Source organism: Ovis canadensis, chromosome 1 (genome assembly GCF_042477335.2).
Source record: "Ovis canadensis isolate MfBH-ARS-UI-01 breed Bighorn chromosome 1, ARS-UI_OviCan_v2, whole genome shotgun sequence".
Classification (NCBI taxonomy): domain Eukaryota; kingdom Metazoa; phylum Chordata; class Mammalia; order Artiodactyla; family Bovidae; genus Ovis; species Ovis canadensis.
The window spans coordinates 109,493,677-109,517,287 of NC_091245.1; the positions used below are offsets into that span (position 1 = coordinate 109,493,677).

Here is a 23,611-nt window from a genome sequence, read left to right on the forward strand (position 1 = left end):
CTTCAAGGTGACATGCCTTTGACTTCTTATTTTTTTTTTTTTGCTTCTGCTGAAATATCGTTATTTCAAATTGAACTAACTATAGTTATGCTGAGGTAATTGTATTTGAAGGGTTGCTGAGCATTTTTAACATCATTTCACTCTCTTTATTTGGATGATTTTCTAACTACGAGGGTCAGCTGAGCAGCTTGTTTCTCCGAATAGCCTGCCTTACTGTTAGAGTGGAAGTAACTCTCCCTTGACTGGTACTGTGCAGAGATTCACTTTACTCTGTACCCAGAACACTGCAGTTCCTTTTCTTTTTCTTCTACTTATGAGTTCCTTGAGAGAATGGCTTGTTCTCAGTGGATCCCTGTCGAAAACTTATTTCTGGTGATAGAGTTATTACTGCTATTGTAAGACTATCATGTTTGTATAGGCTAGGGAAATATAGTATACAGTGGGACAGGTGGATAGTAAATAGTATAGTGGTGGACAGGTGGATAGTATATAGTTTAGGTGATTATATAGTTGTGTTAAGTCACTTGGAACCAAGATTTTCTGTCTAGAAAAGTTGATGTGAGATAGATGTAATATTAAACTCTGTAATCTTAAACTTGAATTGCAAGTATAATTAAAAAATCATAATATTTAGGCTTAAAAAATGTCCCGACCACTTAAAAAGCCACAAAACCAAGACTTAGTGCTCACATTATGACTCTGACATATTTTCACACTAAAGGAACAAAAGCACCATGAAGAAATGGCTGATTTCTAGTTTGGGCAGAAAGATTCTTCAGGACGCTGGAACAACTTTGCCATCAGTTCAGTTCAGTTCAGTTCATTTGCTCAGTCGTGTCCGACTCTTTGTGACCCCATGAACTGCAGCACACCAGGCCTCCCTGTCCATCACCAACTCCCAGAGTTCACCCAAACTCATGTCCATCGAGTTGGTGATGCCATCCAGCCATCTCATCCTCTGTCATCCCCTTCTCCTCCTGCCCCCAATCCCTCCCAGCATCAGAGTCTTTTCCAAGGAGTCAACTCTTCGCATGAAGTAGCCAAAGTACTGGAGTTTCAGCTTTAGCATCATTCCTTCCAAAGGACACCCAGGGCTGATCTTCAGAATGGACTGGTTGGATCTCCTTGCAGTCCAAGGGACTCTCAAGAGTCTTCTCCAACACCACAGTTCAAAAGCATCAATTCTTCGGGGCTCAGCTTTCTTTACAGTCCAATTCTCACATCCTTACATGACCACAGGGAAAACCATAGCTTTGACTAGACGGACCTTTTTTGGCAAAGTAATGTTGCTGCTTTTTAATATGCTGTCTAGGTTGGTCATAATTTCCCTTCCAAGGAAGAAGTGTCTTTTAATTTCATGGCTGCAATCACCATCTGCAGTGATTTATTAGGGAAGTGCAAATCAAAACCACAATATAGTATCATCTCACTCCAGTCAGAATGGTCATCATCAAAGTGTCTGTCCCCGGAGGAGGAAATGGCAGTCCATTCCAGTACCATCTCATGACAGTCAGAATGGCTGTCATCAAAAAGTTTAGAAATAAACTCTGGGGAGGGTGTGGAGAAAAGGGAGCCCTCTACACTGTTGGTGGGAATGTAAACTGGTATAGTCACTATGGAGAACAGTGTGGAGATTCCTTAAGAAACTGGAAATAGAACTGCCATGTGACCTAGCAGTCCTACTGCTGAGCATGCATACTGAGGAAACCAGAAATGAAAGAGACACATGTACCCCACTGTTCACTGCAGAACTGTTTACAGTAGCTAGGATATGGAAGCAACCTAGATGTCTATCAGCGGATGAATGATAAGGAAATTGTGGTACATATACACAATGGAATATTACTCAGTTATAAAAAGGAATGCATTTGATTCAGTTCTAATGAGGTGGATGAAGCTGGAGCCTATTATACAGAATGAAATGAATCAGAAAAAGAAATAAAAGTACTGTATATTAATGCATAATATGGAATATAGAAAGATGATAATGACAATCCTTTATGTAAGGGACCAAAAAAGAGTCACCAATGTAAAGAACAGACTTTCGGAATCTGTGGGAGAAGGTGAAGATGGTATGATTTGAGAGAATAGCACTGAAACATGTATATTGCTATATGTAAAATAGATGACTGGTGCAAGTTTGGTGCATGAAGCAGGACACTGAAAAGCCAGTGCTCTGGGACAACTCAGAGGGATGGGGTGGTGGGGGGAGGTGGTAAGGGGGTCCAGGATGGGGGGACCCATGTGCCCCCATGGCTGATTCATGTTGGTGTATGGCAAAAAACATTACAATATTGTAAAGTGCTTATCATCTAATAAAATAATTAATTTAAAAAATGTGAGGTAGGTTTGTAATTACACTGGGAAGAAAATAGAAGTTGAAAAACCTGGCATTTCAAGTTGGGAAGAGTTGGCTGTATTGTCCAAATTAGTAGGCAGACCACAGAAGTGAGTAAGTGAAGGATGACAAATGGGCTCCATTGTGAAAACCGTAAAATTCTTAATTATTTTGGCCCATCCACCTAAGGTCTATCTCCTGATTACTTGATAGAAAAGTAACTTGAACAAGTTGGAAGATGAGATGTTAAAAGTGTGAAGTTGTGTTAAATAGTAAAAGTGTATGTTAGTATTTTATTAATTGGAGTTTAATTTTGTTCTAAATTTCTTTTTAATATGTTTATTTATTTTAATTGGAGGTTAATTACTTTACAATATTGAATTGGTTTTGCCATACATCAATATGAATCCGCCACAGATATACACGTGTTCCCCATCCTGAAACACCCTCCCTCCTCCCTCCCTGTACCCTCCCTCTGGGTCGTCCCAGTACACCAGCCCCAAGCATGTAGTATCATGCATCGAACCTGGAATGGCAATTCGTTTCATATAAAATGGCATGTATAAGATTCTTTATTTTTTTTAAAGGAAACCCAGGCATGTGACCAGATGGCTGTAGTCAGCTTTGTAAATGAGAGAAGATTTAATACATCATTGCATCATCACACTTATAAATATTTATACTTATTATTTATAATCATTTAATTATGTATTCTTTAGTTGTTGATTTTTAATTGTTTGTGGTGAATTAAAAATAGTTTTCATATTCTCACATGTGATAGGAAGCTTAACTGATCAAGTCAACAGCAAGCTTCAAGTTTATAGGAAATATATTAGTGCTGCAAAGAAGGATTAAATAGAATTTGTGAGTGCAGGGATTTACAATTGTGGGAAGCATAGAAAAGAGAATTTTTTCTTAAAAGAGCCCTGGCCAAATCTGCACACAAAAATATGTTTCATCATAGGCAGGAGAAACACATTAGGAGAAATTTGAGCAAGAATGAAGGAAAACCAATGTATGTTATGCTTCTAGGAAGTTAGTATTAGACATTCTTGCTTTGAAATCTACTTTCTGTATGACTCTAGTTTGGTATCTAGAAACATTCTTTGGTAAATCTGATAATTGTTGTGGTCTATAAGTTTCAGAAGTGACTGATTTATGCTTTGTTCAATTTTCTGTGGTGATTCATACATTCAGTGCCTCAGTGTTTAATATGGAACTTAGAGATGGACCATCTTCACTCATACCTTTCTACTTTTTGCTTTTCTGGATTTTTAAACAGTGGTCACTAAGGATTAGTTTTTGCAGTCTTATTACCACGCATTGCTTGTGCATAGGTGGGCGCACATCTTTTTCTACATGAAAAAAAAAGGTTCATGTAGAAGTTCATACATGATTTTAAAGTGATACATATAGGAAGATTAACAGATTTAAGGTTATTTATTTGTAAATAAGACAGACCAAAAGCAAGCATAAGAGCTAAGATTTTAATTGAGGAAGCTATAGGAACATTATCAATAAAAATTTAACCATAGAAAAGTGAAAAAAAAAGAAAAACAAAAATTATATAGAAGTGGCACAACACTTAAGGAACACACTGCTTGAGAAAATTAATAAAAACATTGCAACCTGTCTCAGAGCTAATGAAAAGAGTAATAAGTTTTAGAAAAGTAGACATATTACTGCATATACAGAAGTTAAAATAAGAAAATGCTGTGCATATTTTATATCAACGAATTTGTTATAGATAAAGTTGTATTTTTAAAAACTCCCAGTAAGGGAAGAAAATATGAACATATAAGTAACTGTTAAGGAAAATAAACAAGCAGTTAACGTTTTTACTAGTTGTGCAGGTCCTAAATCCAGACTATAGGGAATGGCAGGTAATTGTACTTCATGCACATTGTTCTAGGTGGATAAAAAGATGGAAAATGATTACAACTGATTTTAGGAGGCAATATTTTCATTATATCAAAGTCAGCAAGATTTTTTTCCAGGAAATAAACAAACAAATATTAAACTAGTAGCTAATAGCAAATCTCATTTATGCACATTTATTTAGAAACTATCTCTATATAGACTTAAATAAAATACTTGCAAACAGAAACCAGCACTACGTGAAGTGGCATTTATTCAGCAAATGGAAAAATTATTTACCAATAAAAAAATTGCTTGATAGAATCCCTTTCTTTAAAAAATTAAGGAAATATAACCATATAATCATCTCCAAAGTTATAGAAAAAGTATTTGATACCTTTAAATGTCCATTCTGATAAAACATTGCTAACTCAGAACAAAAGGAAATTTTCACTGTATTGTCAAATGTAGCTATTAATACACATAGCGTACATGAGGTAAATTCAATTGTGAATGTTTAAAAGCATTCCAGTGAAAATCAAATACAAGTTGTCTGCCTGCTTTAATCTTCACCATTCAATAGAATATTAAGAGTCCTAGTTAATCCAGCAAGGCAAGGAAAATAAGGAGGGATTAAAAGAGAAATTAAACAAAAAGTATTATTTCTTCTGATTCAAGATGATGGAGTCGATGAACATATACTCATCTCCTCCTGCAAGAGCACCAAAATCACAACTAGCTGTTGAACAACCAAAGGCAAAGAAGAAGTCACAGTGAGATGGTAGAATGGGCACAATCACAATAAAATCAAATCCCATATCCAATGGTGTGTGACCCACAAACTGGGGAACAATAATACCAAAGAAGTTCTCCCACAGTTGTGAAGGTTCAGATCCCCATGTCAGGCTTCCCAGCCTGAGGACCCAGTAAGGGGACTGGGAAACCCCAGGGAATCTGACCTTGAAGCACGGCAGAATTTGATTATAAGAAGACTTCTATAGGACTGCGGGAAACAGACTTCAGGCTTGGAGGGCACAAACAAAACCTTGTGTTCACCAAGTCTCAGAGGAAAGAAACCTTGACTTCACAGGAAACTGGAGCAAAACTACCTGCTAGTATTGGAGGGCCTCCTATAGAAGTGTGGGTTAGCAGGGGCACACTACAGAGACAGAGGAACTGGCAGCAGCTGTCTGGGAAGGTCTCTTTTGGCATAAACACTCTTGGAGTTCACCATTAACCTGACCATAGAGCCTGTAGACTGAGGGCTCAGTCACCTCAAGGGGGGCGTGGGGGAGGAAATCAGGGAAGGAGTGCAACCACACTCATCAGCAGATAATTGGATTAAAGCTTTACTGAGCAAGATCCTTCCCATCAGAGCAAGACCCAGTGTTTCTCACCACCAGTCCCTCCCGTCAAGAAGCTGGCATAAGCCTCTTAGCCTCCTCCATCAGAGGGCAGACAGAAGAAGCATGAATAACCACAATCCCACAGCAACTAAAACAAACCACATTACAGAACGTTAATCAGCATGAAAAAGCAGAAAGTTACATCTCAGGTGAAGGGACAAGATAAAACTATAGAAAAACAACTAAATGAAGCAGAGATAGGCAATCTTCCAGAAAAGAAGAATTCAGAATAATTATCAGTTCAGTTCAGTTGCTCAGTCATGTCTGACTCTTTGCCACCCCATGGACTGCAATGCACCATGCTTTCCTGTCCATCACCAACTCCTGGAGCTAGCTAAAAATCATGTTCATTGCATCAGTGATGCCATCCAACCATCTCACCCTCTGCTGCCTTCTTCTCCTTTTCTTTTCAATCTTTACCAGCATCAGGGTCTTTTTCACTGAGTTGCTTTTTCTCATCTGGTGGCCAAATTACTGGAGTTTCAGCTTCAAAATCAGTCCTTCCAGTGAATGTTACTGTTGATGTTCTTTAGGATTGACTGGTTGGATCTCCTTGAAGTCCAAGGGACTCTCAAGAGTCTTCCCCAACACCACAATTCAAAAGCGTCAATTCTTCAGCACTCAGCTTTCTTTATAGTCCAACTCTCACATCCATACATGACCACTGGAAAAACCATAGTTTTGACTAGACAGACCTTTGTTGGTAAAGTAATGTCTCTGCTTTTTAGTATGCTGTCTAGATTGGTCATAGCTTTTCTTTCAAGGAACAAGCGTCTTTTAATTTCATGGCTGCAGTCACCATCTGCAGTGATTTTGGAGCCCAGAAAAATAAAGTCATCCACTGTTTCCACTGTTTCCTCATCTATTTGCCATGAAGTGATGGGACCAGATGCCATGATATTAGTTTTAAGCCAAATTTTTCACTCTACTCTTTCACTTATTCAAGAGACTCTTTAGTTCTTTTTCACTTTCTACCACTAAGGGTGGTGTCATCTGCTTATCTGAGGGTATTGATATTTCTCCCAGCAATCTTGAATTCAGCTTGTGCTTCGTTCAGTCTGGCATTTCTCATGATGTACTCTGCATTTAAGTTAAATAAGCAGGGTGACAATATACAGCCTTGATGGACTCCTTTCCCAATATGGAACCAGCCATGTGTTCCATGTCCAGTTCTAACTGTTGCTTCTTGACCTGCATACAGATTTCTCAGGAGGAAGGTCGGGTGGTCGGGTACTCCCATCTCTTTCAGAATTTTCCAGTTTGTTGTGATCCATACAGTCAAAGGCTTTGGCATAGTCAATAAAGCAACTCTCGGAACTCTCTTGCTTTTTCGATGATCCAGCAGATGTTGGCAATTTGATCTCTTGTTCCTCTGCCTTTTCTGAAACCAGCTTGAACATCTGGAAGTTCACAGTTCCCATACTGTTGAAACCTGGCTTGGAGAATTTTGAGCATTACTTTAGTAGTGTGTGAGATGAGCACAGTTTTGCGGCAGTTTGAACATTCTTTGACATTACATTTCTTTGGGGTTGGAATGAAAACTGACCTTTTCCAGTCCTGTGGTCACGCTGAGTTTTCCAAATTTGCTGGCATATTGAGTGCAACACTTTCACAACAACATCTTTTAGGATTTGAAATAGCTCAACTGGAATTCCATCACCTCCACTAGCTTTGTTTGCAGTGATGTTTCCTAAGGCCCACCTGACTTCGCATTCCAGGATGTCTGGCTCTAGATGAGTGATCACACCATCATGATTATTTGGGTTGTGAAGATCTGTTTTGAATCCTTCTGTGTATTTTTGCCAGCTCTTGTTAATATATTTTGATTCTCTTAGGTGTGTACCATTTCTGTCCTTTATCGAGCCCATCTTTGCATGAAATGTTCCCTTGGTATCTCTAATTTTCTTGAAGAGATGTCTAACCTTTTCCATTCTATTGTTTTCCTCTATTTCCTTTCTTTTTTTTTCTCCATGTCTACTTTAAAAAAATTTTTATTTCTACTTTATTTTGCTTTACAATACTGTATTGGTTTTGCCATACATTAACATGAATCTGCCACTGGTGTTCATGAGTTCCCAATCCTGAACCCCCTCCCACCTTCCACCCCATATCATCTCTCTGGATCTTCCCCATGCACCAGCCCCAAGCATCCTGTATCCTGCATCAATCATAGACTGGCGATTCGTTTCTTACATGATAGTATACATGTTTCAATGCCATTCTCCCAAATCATCCCACTCTCTCCCTCTCCCTCAAAATCCAAAAGTCCGTTTTATACATCTGTGTCTCTTTTACTGTCTCACATAACCCTCGGCCATAAATCTCACCTTGATAAATTCAAAAAAAATTGAAATCATTCCAAGCATCTTTTCTGACCATAATGCAGTAAGGTTAGATCTCAATTATAAGAGAAAAACTATTACAAATTCCAACATATGGAGGCTGAACAACACGCTTCTGAATAACCAAAAAATCACAGAAGGAATCAAAAAAGAAATAAAAATATGCATAGAAACTAATGAAAATGAAAACACAACAAGACAAAACCCTGTGGGACACTATAAAAGCAGTGCTAAGAGGAAAGAAAGTTCATAGCAATACAGGCATACCTCAAGAAACAAGTAAAAAGTCAAATAAATAACCTACTTTACACCTAAAGCAACTAGAAAAGGAAGAAATGGAGAACCCCAGGGTTAGTAGAAGGAAATAAATCTTAAAAATTAGGGCAGAGGAAAAAAAAATTAGTGCAGAGATAAATGCAAAAGAAACAAAAGGGACCATAGCAAACATCAACAAAACCAAAAGCTGGTTCTTTGAAAGGATAAATAAAATTGAGAAACCATTAGCCAGACTCATCAAGAAACAAAGGGAGAAAAAATCAAATCAATAAAATTAGAAATGAAAATGGAGAGATCACAAAAGACAACACAGAAATACAAAGGATCATAAGAGACTACTATCAGCAATTATATGCCAATAAAATGGACAACGTGGAAGAAATGGACAAATTCTTAGAAAAGTACAACTTTCCAAAATTGAACCAGGAAGAAATAGAAAACCTTAACAGACCCATCACAAGCACGGAAATTGAAACTATAATCAGAAATCTTCCAGCAAACAAAAGCCCAAGTCCAGACGGCTTCACAGCTGAATTCTACCAAAATTTTCGAGAAGAGCTAACACCTATCCTAGTCAAACTCTTCCAGAAAATTGCAGAGGAAGGTCAACTTCCAAACTCATTCTATGAGGCCACCATCACCCTAATACCAAAACCTGACAAAGATGCCACAAAAAAAGAAAACTATAGGCCAATATCACTGATGAACATAGATGCACAAATCCTCAACAAAATTCTAGCAATCAGAGTCCAACAACACATTAAAAAGATCATACACCATGACCAAGTGGGCTTTATCCCAGGGATCCAAGGATTCTTCAATATCTGCAAATCAATCAGTGTAATTCACCACATTAACAAATTGAAAAATAAAAGCCATATGATTATCTCAATAGATGTAGAGAAGGCCTTGACAAAATTCAACATCCATGTATGATAACAACTCTCCAGAAAGCAGGAATAGAAGGAACACACCTGAACATAATAAAAGCTATATATGACAAACCCACAGCAAACATTATCCTCAATGGTGAAAAATTGAAAGCATTTCCCTTAACGTCAGGAACAAGACAAGGGTGCCCACTTTCACTGCTACTATTCAACATTGTTCTGGAAGTTTTGGCCACAGCAATCAGAGCAGAAAAAGAAATAAAAGGAATTCAAATTGGAAAAGAAGAAGTAAAACTCTCACTGTTTGCAGATGACATGATCCTCTACATAGAAAACCCTAAAGACTCCACCAGAAAATTACTAGAGCTAATCAATGAATATAGTAATGTTGCAGGATATAAAATCAACACACAGAAATCCCTTGCACTCCTATACACTAATAATGAGAAAATAGAGAAATTAAGGAAACAATTCCATTCACCATTGCAATGAAAAGAATAAAATACTTAGGAATATATCTACCTAAAGAAACTAAAGACCTATATACAGAAAACTATAAAACACTGATGAAAGAAATCAAAGAGGACACTAATAGATGGAGAAATAAACCATGTTCATGGATCAGAAGAATCAACATAGTGAAAATGAGTATACTACCCAAAACAATCTACAAATTCAATGCAATCCCTATCAAGTTACCAGTGGTATTTTTCACAGAGGTAGAACAAATGATTTCACAATTTGTATGGAAATACAAAAAACCTCGAATAGCCAAAGCAATCTTGAGATAGAAGAATGGAACTGGAGGAATCAACTTGCCTGACTTCAGGCTCTACTACAAAGCCACAGTCATCAAGACAGTATGGTACTGGCACAAAGACAGACATCTAGATCAATGGAACAAAATAGAAAGCCCAGAGATAAATCCACACACTGATGGACACCTTATCTTAGACAAAGGAGACAAGAATATACAAAGTATTATAGACAACCTCTTTAACAAGTGGTGCTGGGAAAACTGGTCAACCACTTGTAAAAAATGAAACTAGATCACTTTCTAACACCACACACAAAAATAAACTCAAAATGGATTAAAGATTTAAACATAAGACCAGAAACTATAAAACTCCTAGAGGAAAACATAGGCAAAACACTCTCCGACATAAATCACAGTAGGATCCTCTATTTCTTTTCCTTGGTCACTGAGGAAGTCTTTCTTACCTCTCCTTGATGTTCTTTGGAACTCTGCATTCAAATGGGTATATCTTTCCTTTTCTTGTTTTCCCTTGGCTTCTCTTCTTTTCATAACTGTTTTTAAGTCCTTCTCAGACAAACATTTTGCCTTTTTGCATTTCTTTTTCTTGGGGATGATCTTGATCACTGCCTCCTGTACAATGTCGTGGACCTCAGTCTGTAGTTCTTCAGGCAATCTATCTATCAAATCTAGTCCTTTGAATCTATTTGTCACTTCCACTTTATAGTTGTAAGGGGTTTGATTTAGTTCGTACCTGCATGGTCTAGTGGTTTTCCCTGCTTTCTTCAATTTTAGTCTGAATTTGGCAATAAGGAGTTCCTGATCTGAGCCACAGTCAGCTCCTGGCCTTCATTTTCCTGACTGTATAGAGCTTTTCCATCCTTGATTGCAAAGAATATAATCAATCTGATTTCGGTATTGACCATCTGGTGATGTCCATGTGTAGAGTCTTCTCTTGTGTTGTTGGAAATGGGGGTTTGCTATGACCAGTTCTCTTGCCAAAACTCTGTTAGTCTTTGACCTGCTTCATTTGTACTCCATGGTCAAATTTGCCTGTTACTCTAGGTCTCTTGACTTTCTACCTTTGCGTTCCAGTCCCCTATAGTGAAGAGGACATCTTTTTTTGGGTGTTAGTTCTAGAAGGTCTTGTAGGTCTTCATAGAACTGTTCAATTTCAGCTTCTTCAGCATTCCTGGTTGGGGCATAGACTTGGATTACTGTGATATTGAATGGTTTGCCTTGCTAACGAACAGATATCATTCTTTTTTTTTTTTTTTTTGGATTGCATCCAAGTACTGCATTTTGGACTCTTTTGTTGACTATGATGGCCACTCCATTTTTTCTAAGGGATTCTTGCCCACAGTAGTAGATATAATGGTCATCTGAGTTAAATTCAGCCATTCCAGACCATTTTAGTTCACTGGCTCCTAAAATGTCGATGTCCACTCTTTCCATCTCCTGGTTGACTGCTTCCAATTTGCCTTCAAATTGATTCATGGATCTAACATTCCAGGTTCCTAGGCAATATTGCTCTTTACAGCATCAGACTTTCCTTCCATCACTGTCACAGCCACAACTGGGTTTTGTTTTTGCTTTTGCTCCATCTTGTCATCCTTTCTGGAGTTATTTCTCCTCTGATCTCCAGTAGCATATTGGGCACCTACCGACCTGGGGAGAACAATGAGAGTGAATATGATTTAGGATCTCAGAAAAAGAAAACAGGCCAGGATTGAGAAGATGCAAGAAATGTTTATCAAAGACCTACAAGAACTAAAGAATAAACAGATCAGTAAAACACTAGAAAGAATTCATAGCAGAATAACTGAGGCAGAAGCACAGAAAAATGACCTGGAGGACAGAATGGTAGAAATCACTGCTGCAGAACAGAATAGAAAAAAGAAAGAAATATAATGAAGACAACCTTAGAGACCTCTTGAAGAACATTAAATGCATGAATATTCACATTGTAGGCATTCTAGAAGCAGAAGAGAGAGAGAAAGGACCCGAAAGAATACTTGAAGAGATAATAGCTGAAAACTTCTCTAACATGGTAAAGGAAATAATTGACCAAGTCCAGGAAGCACAGAGAGTCCCACGCAGGATAAATCAAAGGAGGAACATACCCAGATACATAGTCATCAAACTGATAAAAATTAAAGACAGAGATAAAATATTTAAAACAGCAAAGGAAAAATGATAAATTACATACAAGGGAACTCCCATCAGGCTATCAATTGACTTCTCAACAGAAACTGTACAAGCCAGAAGGGAATGGCATGACATATTTAAAGTGATGAAAGGGAAGATCTTACAACCAAGAATACTCTACCTAGCAAGACTCTCCTTCAGATTTGATGGAGGAGTCAAAAGCTTACCAGACAAGCAAAAGTTAAGAGAATTCAGCACCACCAAACCAGCTTTACAACAAATGTGAAGAGAACTTCCCTAGGCAGAAAACAATATAAGGAAAAGACCTACCTAGAGAAAATTAACCCAAGACAATTAAGAGGATGGTAATAGAATCATATATTGATAATTTCCTTAAATGTAAATGGATTAAATGCACCAACCAAAAGACATAGACTGGGTGAGCAGATGAAAATTGTGCATGTATGCATTTACACTTACCACATCACTCTGCTTGACCCCCCAAATTGTATGTAATTATTTTATATTGTTAGGCTAATCATGTTCCTGTTATGGCTCACAATTGTTCTTATCTTTTATGTTTTGTTTGGCTATTGATTGTGGAAACTGATAAACATCTTTTACTATTGTGATTATGTAATTATTACTCACTTAATACTATTGTATCATGGTCAACAGAAAAATTATACAACTTTATATCACCAAAACTAACATTTAATAGAAAAACCTGTAATCACTTTTCAAAATCCAATCCAGATGCATATCAGAATTATCTTGAAATTAAAAAAAAAATATAATTGCCCAGGTATGGCTTTTTTTTTTTTTTTTTGCAGAGCTCCAGATATGTTTCTAGTAAGCAGAGAACTTTAAAAGCAACTGGACTGTATGAGGATATTTTACCTTTATCTAGTTTGTTTCACTTTTTAAATTTCATATTCAGTGCTCCCATTTCATTTAGTTCATGTTTTCCAATTTACACAGCTCTCTTATTTATTTTTTACGTAGTTTCTTAACCCTTTATCAAGCATAGTAAAAAAGCTTTTGTATGCATATATAGAAATGATGAGTATAATACATATATTTTAGAAAACTTATGAATTTTTCCCTAACTAACAAATTAATGACATTTTGACTCCATTTGTTTGACTTAGTATGATTAGAAGGCTAGATTTCTAGTTTAAAACAATAGATATGCAACAAACCACGAAGGTTTGTTGTATGGCTCAAGTAACTATAGGCAATATCTTGTAATAACCTATAATGGAAAATAATTTCAAAAATAGAAAATTTATATACGTATAACTAAATCACACACACACACACAAATGAATTGTTTTTGAAATTTAGCAATGCTTATCTTTTTGCCAGTTTTTCTAAATATCCCTTGTACATCTAATAACAACATATGAGATGCAAAATTTTAAATATATTTGTGTAGGATATGATTAATATGTTAATTAAATATAAATCTATTATATTTGAATTGTTAATGACATCATTCAAGATGCTCCTATTCTTATCTTTTCTGCACTTGATAAAATATTCTTAGAGAACTATTAATGTCTCACTATGATTATATTTTTTCCTTTTCTTTATGTTTCTTCTGATTTTTGGTTTATGTATCTGTTTCCTTGTTGTTAAGGTGTCTAATGGTTTATGATGTTTATCTTCTAAGTGAATTGTACCTTTTATCATGAAAAATATTCATCTTTGCTTCATTTAAAATAAATAAATTTAAAAAATAAGCTACAAAAATATATTGTACAACACAAAGAATATAGCCACTACTTCATAAATTGAGTTTATACATTTTATAAATGTAATTGTGTAAATTTTGTATATTTTATAGATGGAATTTAACCTTTAATGGAAATGGGGACTTCCTTGGCAGTCCAGTGGTTAAGAGTTTATTTCCATTACTAGGGAGATGTGTTTGATCCCTGGTTAGGGAATAAAGATCCCACATCCCCCTGGGTGTGGCCAATAAATAAATAAATAAGTAAATGGAATGGAAATGAAAAAAAATGTGAATCACTATATTGTATACCTATTACTTGTATGACATTGTACATCAACTATAATTCAATATAAGTAAAATTAAAATTAAGAAGTATTATTTGAAGATTATATGATTATATATAAGTAAGATATTGGGATAAAAAGAACTCAGGAATTATCTAAAAATGAACAAATATAAACTGAAAGGATTTCTAGAGAATTGGTATTCTTTCAGATGATAAAATTTCTACCTATAAAACTAATGGAATAAAAAGTGAATCATTAGAGCTAATACGAAATTTTAGCAAGGAATGTAGACACAAAATAAATATTAAAAATAAACAAACTTTAAAAAATCAAAGTAATAAGCCAATACAATAAGATACCATCCATGGATGGAGAAGTCTGGTAGGCTCCAGTCCATGGGGTCACAAAGAATCGGTGAGCGACTTCACTTTCTTTCTTTACCATTTATAGTAACATCAAAAACTATAAAATAGCTAAAAATCAGATAAAGAGAGAATATAACAGTATTTTGCAGAGAAATTCTAAAAACTATAAAGATCATGAGAGTATTTCCAATTAATAGAATTTGAATGGAAGAAGTTATTATTACAAGGAATACAATTTTCTTTCTTTAAATTATTCTATAACTTCAGTAAATTCTTAGTTAAAATTCCAAGTGAATTTTTCTAGGTACTTAATAAACTTTTTTTTTTATATCATGTGGAAGAATAAATGACTATGTAGGTCTAAATCATTTTGGAAATAGAAGATTGAAGTTTTATTCACAATGGAATAAAGTCTTAAATGCAAAATAGAATACTAGAAAGTTAATAGTACATAATATGGCAGAATATTTGGGCTATACTATTAGTGCAGAATTACTTCTTAAATTAGCTTTTCAGACTTGAAACTCTAGAGCCTTGGGAGAACTGGCCTATGGTGGGTTGTTCCTCCCTTGCCAAATACATGACTAGTTAACTAGTGGACACGTAAGGGGGCCTAAGTGCTGGTGTCTCTCCTTCCCAGCCTTGACTCCTAAGGGCTTAGTTCCTATCAGAGCCTATAACTAACTTAGGTCGTGCTGGGCAGTGGCCCTGGGTTTGCCACATCTTGGGGGATAGGAATAGGCATGTCCAGGAGGAGGGGGGTGACATAAGTGTGCCCATGTTTGCATATTGTTTCTTCTGTGCCGCAAGGTATATTGATATTTCTTCCCCCTCCCCCGCCACCCAAAAGGATTAATTTAAAAGTAAAAATTGTTGAATTTTGCTTTCTAAAATTAAGACTTTCTCCTCAGTTCAGTTCAGTTCAGTTCAGTCGCTCAGTCATGTCCAGCTCTTTGTGACCCCATGAATTGCAGCACACCAGGCCTCCCCGTCCATCACCAACTCCTTCTCCTCCTGCCCCCAATCCCTCCCAGCATCAGAGTCTTTTCCAATGAGTCAACTCTTCGCATGAGGTGGCCAAAGTACTGGAGTTTCAGCTTTACCATCATTCCTTCCAAAGAACACCCAGGGCTGATCTCCTTCAGAATGGATGGTTGGATCTCCTTGCAGTCCAAGGGACTCTCAAGAGTCCTCTCCAACACCACAGTTCAAAAGCATCAGTTCTTCGGTGCTCAGCCTTCTTCACAGTCCAACTCTCACATTCATACATGACCACTGGAAAAACCATAGCCGTGACTAGACAGACCTTAGTTGGCAAAGTAATGTCTCTGCTTTTGAATATGCTATCTAGGTGGGTCATAACTTTTCTTTCAAGGATAATGTATATATCCAACAAAATTAGTGGGCAAAAACTTGAGGGAAGTATTTGAAATTTTGAAAAAAAAAATGCATATATGTATTTTGTACATATATACAGAGAATAATATGGGAAACTTTATAAAAGAGTGCTGAATGAATTGCATTAATAAAGAACACATATAATACTTTTGTTGAAATTAGAGTTGAACTTTAATAGCTATAGAAATGCAAATTAAGATAAGATCTCATTTTAGGCCATTTAATTTGCAAAATTAAAAAGCTGCAGCAGCCCAGTGTTTGCAGGGATGTGAAATAATTAAGTTGACCAAATATTTGTTTTAGTTTTTAATGTCATGGAAAATCTGAAGGAACATTTTGGGAAACCCAGTAAGTGTAAATTCCCATGAACTGATGGTGATGAGGTAATTCTGGAGAGTTTGCTGTAGTAAATTGTCTAATGACATTCATATTGACACTGAAATCCTACTTCTGATTATGAGTAATGGAAAATATTTACCCAGCTCATGGAAAAAGCAAGAGAGTTCTAGAAAAACATTTATTTCTGCCTTATTGACTATGCCAAAGCCTTTGACTGTGTGGATCACAATAAACTGTGGAAAATTCTGAGAGTGATGGGATACCAGACCACCTGACCTGCCTCTTGAGAAATCTGTATGCAGGTCAGGAAACAATAGTTAGAACTGGTCATGGAACAACAGACTGGTTCCAAATAAGAAAAGGAGTACATCAAGGCTGTATATTGTCACCCTGCTTATTTAACTTATATGCAGAGTACATCATGAGAAATGCAGGACTGGAAGAAACACAAGCTGGAATCAAGATTGCTGAGAGAAATTTCAATCACCTCAGATATGCAGATGACACCACCCTTATGGCAGAAAGTGAAGAGGAACTAAAAAGCCTCTTGATGAAAGTGAAAGAGGAGAGTGAAAAAGTGGCTTAAAGCTCAACGAAAATGAAGATCATGGCATCTGGTCCCATCACTTCATGGGAAATAGATGGGGAAACAGTGGAAACAGTGGCAGACTTTATTTTGGGGGGGCTCCAAAATCACTCCAGATAGTAACTGCAGCCATGAAATCAAAAGATGCTTTCCCCTTGGAAGAAAAGTTATGACCAACCTAGATAGTATATTCAAAAGCAGAGAAATTACTTTGCGGACTAAGGTCTGTCTAGTCAAGGCTATGTTTTTTTCTGTGGTCATGTATGGATGTGAAAATTGGACTGTGAAGAAGGCTGAGCACTGAAGAATTGATGCTTTTGAACTGTGGTGTTGGAGAAGACTCTTGAGAGTCCCTTGGACTGCAAGGAGATCCATCCAGTCCATTATGAAGGAGATTAACCCTGGGATTTCTTTGGAAGGAATGATGCTACAGCTGAAACTCCAGTACTTTGGCCACTTCATGAGAAGAGTTGACTCTTTGGAAAAGTCTCTGATGCAGGGAGGGATTGGGGGCAGGAGGAGAAGGGGATGACAGACGATGAGATGGCTGGATGGCATCACGGACTTGATGGACGTGAGTCTGAGTGAACTCCGGGAGTTGGTAATGGACTGGGAGGCCTGGCGTGCTGCGATTCATGGGGTTGCAGAGTCGGACATGACTGAGCGACTGAACTAAATTGAATAGGAAACATATGTAGAAATGTTTATCTCAGAGTTTTTATAGTAGTGAAGTGTTAGAAGCATTATAGATGTTCATCTCTATTATGGGATTCTAGGTAGTAAGTAGAGACAACAGACTCAACAAAGAGTAGTACGGGAAGATCTTTAAAAGAGTGCTGAAAGAAATAATATTAATAGGTGAAGTATATACAGCGTAATACCATTTGTGGAAATTAAAGTTGTACATATCAAATATAGTACATTTTATAAGAATATCTAAAGGGATAACATATTTATATATTAGAATGTGGGAAAGATAAGGCTATGGGGATAAACAGATGAATCAAATATTTCACAGAGAAAGACTGCTGGAACAAATGATGTCCATGAGACCATAATGGAGGAGAATGATTAACTCAACAATCTGTACTTAAGATTTCAAAGGCAAAACACAGCACAGAAAAATAAACATTGAAAAATATTTAATGAAAGACTTAGGGTGATGGGTTTACACCATGAATAGTTTCTTCTCAGGGAAAAATATATAATATTGCACAAAGTACTTGCATGTCTAAGAACAGAATCAAAATACCTGCAATATCAAAACACTGGTTGAAAATGTCAAGGTTTTTGTAATCAGCAAAGATACAGATAGAGAAAAATTTCTATATTTTACCACTGGGTGGCAATAGCGATTAAAACAGCTTCAGCATCTTAGTTATTGAAAAATTCGAAGTGTTAGGCTCAGAGAGTAAAGAATCTGCCTGAAATACAGGAGATCTGGGTTTGATCCCTGCATGATGAAATTTCCCTCAAGAAGGGAATGGCTACTCAATCCAGTATTCTTGCCTGGAGAATTCCATGGACAGAGGAGACTGGCGGGCTACAGTCCACAGAGTCACAACGAGTCAGATGCAACTGAGCGACTAACACTTGTTTCACTTTAAAGGCCTCCACATCATCAAACAGCTTACAAACTCATGCTTAAATGCATAATAACTTTTTATATCTAAAAATAATTGAAAATTACTTAAAAAACATGCACAAAACCTCCTCACCTTTCTTGGTCCTGAGGCCACAAGGAAATTTCTCTCACTAGTTCTCATAGAGGAAAAACTATTTGGTACAGTAAAAGATGTTCTCAAGGAGTATTCTTTGAGTAAATTTCATGAGTTTCACAGGCATGTTTAGGTACTTAAAATAGGGTAATCATGTCAGCCTGGAAAAAAAAAATGGGCAAAGTATTTTTAGACAACATGCAGGATCTGGTCCATGGGAGCAGCTCTCTGATGTTCTGGAAAACTCAATGGCAAGTTTTGCATAACCTACATGGGTGAGTAGACTGTAAGTCCCATAAATATTGTTTATGTTGAAATAATTTGAATTATGTTTTTTATCAGCACAGACTTTTAGGTTGTGTACTCTAAATGCACCTGTGTACAAAGGTTTATACTATGTTAAATGCCGATAAATAACATTAATAATTGGTGGATTAATAATAACACAGATGGAATTTGCAATTGAAAATTTCTGTGGCTTTTAGATACTTACTCCAGGACAGTTGTTTGAATCTCAGGTTTGCTCCCAGGAGACTGATAGTATCTTAGTGAGGACCAATATTCTTCTCAAAACATAATTTGGTTCTGCTCTAATACAGAGGCTTTTCTTGACCCTCCTACAACTCTGTTCAACTCTAATATGCAAGCAATTGCACTTCATAGACAATGCCAAAGTCTTTAGAAAGAGAAATATTTAAAGTGAGTATGAGCCCTAATTTGGGTATAAATTGTCCTGAGACAAACATCCATGGTTTTGGAACAGTGATATTTCCGATGACCTATTTAAGTTACTAACTATACATTTAGTATCTAAATAGATAGATACTGCCAAATGGGGTTATATGGAAGAGACTAGTGATTATCTCCAAGAATCGATTTTTTAGTTCCTCTGGCAGAGGAACCAGAGATCAAATTTCCAACATCCGCTGGGTCATGGAAAAAGCAAGAGAGTTCCAGAAAAACATCTATTTCTGCTTTATTGATTATGCCAAAGCCTTTGACTGTGTGGATCACAATAAACTATGGAAAATTCTGAAAGAGATGGGAGTACCAGACCACCTAACTTGCCTCTTGAGAAATCTGTATGCAGGTCAGGAGGCAACAGTTAAAACTGGACATGGAACAACAGACTGGTTCCAAATAGGAAAAGGAGTACGTCAAGGCTGTATATTGTCACGCTGCTTATTTAACTTATATGCAGAGTACATCATGAGACACGCTGGACTGGAAGAAACACAAGCTGGAATCAAGATTGCCGGGAGAAATATCAATAACCTCAGATATGCAGATGACACCACCCTTATGACAGAAAGTGAAGAGGAACTAAAAAGCCTCTTGATGAAAGTGAAAGAGAAGAGTGAAAAGCTTGGCCTAAAGCTCAACATTCAGAAAATGAAGATCATGGCATCCAGTCCCATCACTCCATGGGAAATAGATGGGGAAACAGTGGAAACAGTGTCAGACTTTATGTTTTTGGGCTCCAGAATCACTGCAGTTGGTGACTGCAGCCATGAAATTAAAAGACGCCTACTCCTTGGAAGAAAAGTTAAGGCCAACCTAGATAGTATATTCAAAAGCAGAGACATTACTTTGCCGACTAAGTTCCCTCTAGTGAAGGCTATGGTTTTTCCTGTGGTCATGTATGGATCTGAGAGTTGGGCTGTGAAGAAGGCTGAGGGCCGAAGAATTGATGTTTTGAACTGTGGTGTTGGAGAAGACTCTTGAGAGTCCCTTGGACTGCAAGGAAATCCAAGCAGTCCATTCTGAAGGAGATCAACCCTGGGATTTCTTTGGAAGGAATGATGCTAAAGCTGAAACTCCAGTACTTTGGCCACCTCATGAGAAGAGTTGACTCATTGGAAAAAACTCTGATGCTGGGAGGAATTGGGGGCAGGAGGAGAAGGGGACGACAGTGGATGAGATCCTGGATGGCATCACGGACTCGATGGATGTGAATATGAATGAACTCCGGGAGATGGTGATGGACAAGGAGGCCTGGCGTGCTGCGATTCATGGGGTCGCAAAGAGTCGGACACGACTGAGCGACTGAACTGAACTGAACTAGAATAAATCAGCTCCAATTATAGCCAGCAGAGTAAGACTGCACCTCTTAGGCAACCTTTTAGCTGGCTGTGGTCATGTGCCTGGGGTCAATTCAACGTAGTGTAAAGCTACCGCAAAGTTGAACTGAGGCAGTGTGGGGTGAGTATGCTTGGCGTATTCCTTTTTCCTTATGCTGACTAAAAGGAAAATTTGATGAAAGAAACTCTTGAATCATTTCAGAGAACAGGATGACCTTTGGAATGAGGACCAAGCATGGTAAAGAAAAAAGAAAACAAAAAAGCAAAACCCCATGCCCCCCAGACAAAAGAGGAAACTGGAACCAAGTCCCCCACACATTGAAATGTCACAACAACAATGAACTGCCTGCTTCTCGTATTTTCACAAGAAATATAACTGCATGTTTTAAAAGATTTTGGTAATCTGAATTTTCTGTCACTTACAGTCGAACTTGATCCTAAATAATCTAGGATGTTACCTGAATATCAATGAAAGGTTGATAACTTTGGCTTTCCTTTTGCCACTGTGGCCAGAGCCACGATCATCCCTAGGCTTCTGTGTGCTCCAGTGCAAGAAACAGAGATGGTTGGACCCCATTAAGACTAACGAAATATCTGGTGCCAACTCCCATCAGCAGATCCAGAAGCTGATGCTTGAAGCTGGATAAAACACCTTGGGCTGCCGAAAGGGTAGGCATATGGGCACAGGTATGTGAAAGGGTATCCAATGCTGAATAAGGTAACCTAGATGAAGAGGATGAGAAAGATGAGAAATGCACACAGACTACTCAGAAAATACCACAAATCTAAGAATAATGACTGCCATATGCATCACAGCCTCTACCTGAAAGTGATGGGTAATATATTAAAAATCAAGCGTGTTTTCAAAGAACATATCCATAACCTGAAGGGGGACAATGCTTGTAAGAAGCTTCAGGCCCACCAGGCTTAGGACTTTCAGATCTACAGCTAGAGAAGCAGAAATGTCTCTGAAGAGGGGCTCCAGGTCAAGAAGGAGGAAATCATCAACATTCTGTCCAAGGAGGAAGAGACCAAGAAATAGGTTCAACCCTTCTTGTCTGTACACAGTGGCCTTGGCAATTATGCAGATCACTCATTCAATAAAACAAGACTTTGTCTGCCTAAAAAAGAAAAAAAAAAGGTTGATAACCATGATTAAAAAAAATTTGCTAAGGCTAAATTAAATTTTTAACAATAACATCTATGTTACCTGTATCTCATTTTATTTTTATCTATATGTTTTCTAAGGCAAAGGAGAAAATGCAAGTAGTCATTCCAAAATTTATATGAAAAGAAACATGTTAGATATCAGTGTGAACTTCTGGGAAAATGGTAGAGAGAAATATTTCATAATTCATCTCATTGAGATAAATCCAAAATAGAAAAAGGAACTTTCTGTGTTGAACTCAGAGAAGAGCTGCAACTTAAAACCAAGAAAATTCTGTAACTTATAAACAAAGTTGGAATAACATTTAAGCACACAGTTTCACTCATTTTAAATAAAATGGAAGGTCAAAGGATGTCCATGGTTTACGATAATAAGTTTAATTCAGAAGAGAATTAATGAAGGTTCAGTTCAGTCGCTCAGTTGTGTCCGACTCTGTGTGATCCCATGAATTGCAGCACGCCAGGCCTCCCTGTCCATCACCAACTCCTGGAGATCACTCAGACTCACGTGCATCGAGTCAGTGACGCCATCCAGCCATCTCATCCTCTGTCGTCCATTTCTCTTCCTGCCCCCAATCCCTCCCAGCATCAGAGTCTTTTCCATTGAGTCAACTCTTCTCATGAGGTGGCCAAAGTACTGGAGTTTCAGCTTCAGCATCATTCCTTCCAAAGAAATCCCAGGGCTGATCTCCTTCTGAATGGACTGGTTGGATCTCCTTGCAGTCCAAGGGACTCTCAGGAGTCTTCTCCAACACCACAGTTCAAAAGCATCAATTCTTCAGTGCTCAGCCTTCTTCACAGTCCAACTCTCACATCCATACATGCCCACAGGGAAAACCATAGCCTTGGCTAAAGGGACCTTAGTTGGCAAAGTAATGTCTCTGCTTTGGAATATGCTATCTAGGTTGGTCATAACTTTTCTCCCAAGGAGTAAGCATCTTTTGATTTCATGGCTGCAATCACCATCTGCAGCGACTTTGGAGCCCCCCAAAATAAAGTCTGACACTGTTTCCCCTGTTTCCCCATCTATTTCCCATGAAGTGATGGGACCAGATGCCATGATTTTCTGAATGTTGAGTTTTAAGCCAACTTTATCATTCTTCACCGTCACTCTCATCAAGAGGCCTTTTAGTTCCTCTTTACTTTCTGCCCTAAGGGTGGTGTCATCTGCATATCTGAGGTTATTGATACTTCTCCCAGCAATCTTGATTCCAACCTGTGTTTCTTCCAGTCCAGAGTTTCTCATTATGTACTCTGCATATAAGTTAAATAAGCAGGATGACAACATACAGCCTTGATGTACTCCTTTTCTTATTTGGAACCAGTCTGTTGTTCCATGTCCAGTTCTAACTGTTGCTTCCTGACCTGCATACAGATTTCTCAAGAGGCAGGTCAGATAATCTGGTATTCCCATCTCTCTCAGAATTTCCCACAATGTCTTGTGATCCACACAGTCAAAGTCTTTGGCATAGTAAATAAAGCTTACCGGGGCCTTTGTTAGAAGATAAGCATGGCAGAAAAAATCATTACGGAAATGGAGAACAAATTAATGTATGAGAAACATTTGGATTTAGAAATTAGGGAATGACAACATGAGGTTTTGATCTTGCTAGTATGCAGTTGCTTGAGTGGTTTAACATGGAGTTTTAAAGAAATTTTTAATTAAAAAATTATTGTAGTATAGTTGATTACAATATTGTTGTAGTTTTAGTTGTATCAAAGGTGAATCAGTTCTATGTATACTTATAGTCAACTCTTTTTTAGATTCTTTTCCCATATAGGTCATTATAGAGTATTGAGTATATTCCTGTGCTATTTAGTAGATTCTAATAAATTATCTATTTTATACATCAGTTCTATTCAGTTGCTCAGTCGTGTCCACCTCTTTGCAACTACATGAATTGCAGCACGCCAGGCCTCC

The 23,611-nt window shown here is 37.4% G+C and overlaps 1 pseudogene; it reads left to right on the plus strand.

The window, feature by feature from the left end:
• The first annotated feature begins 11,814 nt into the window (after positions 1 to 11,814).
• LOC138437239 (large ribosomal subunit protein eL19-like) lies at positions 11,815 to 21,565 on the plus strand (annotated as a pseudogene).
• The last annotated feature ends 2,046 nt before the right edge of the window (positions 21,566 to 23,611 follow it).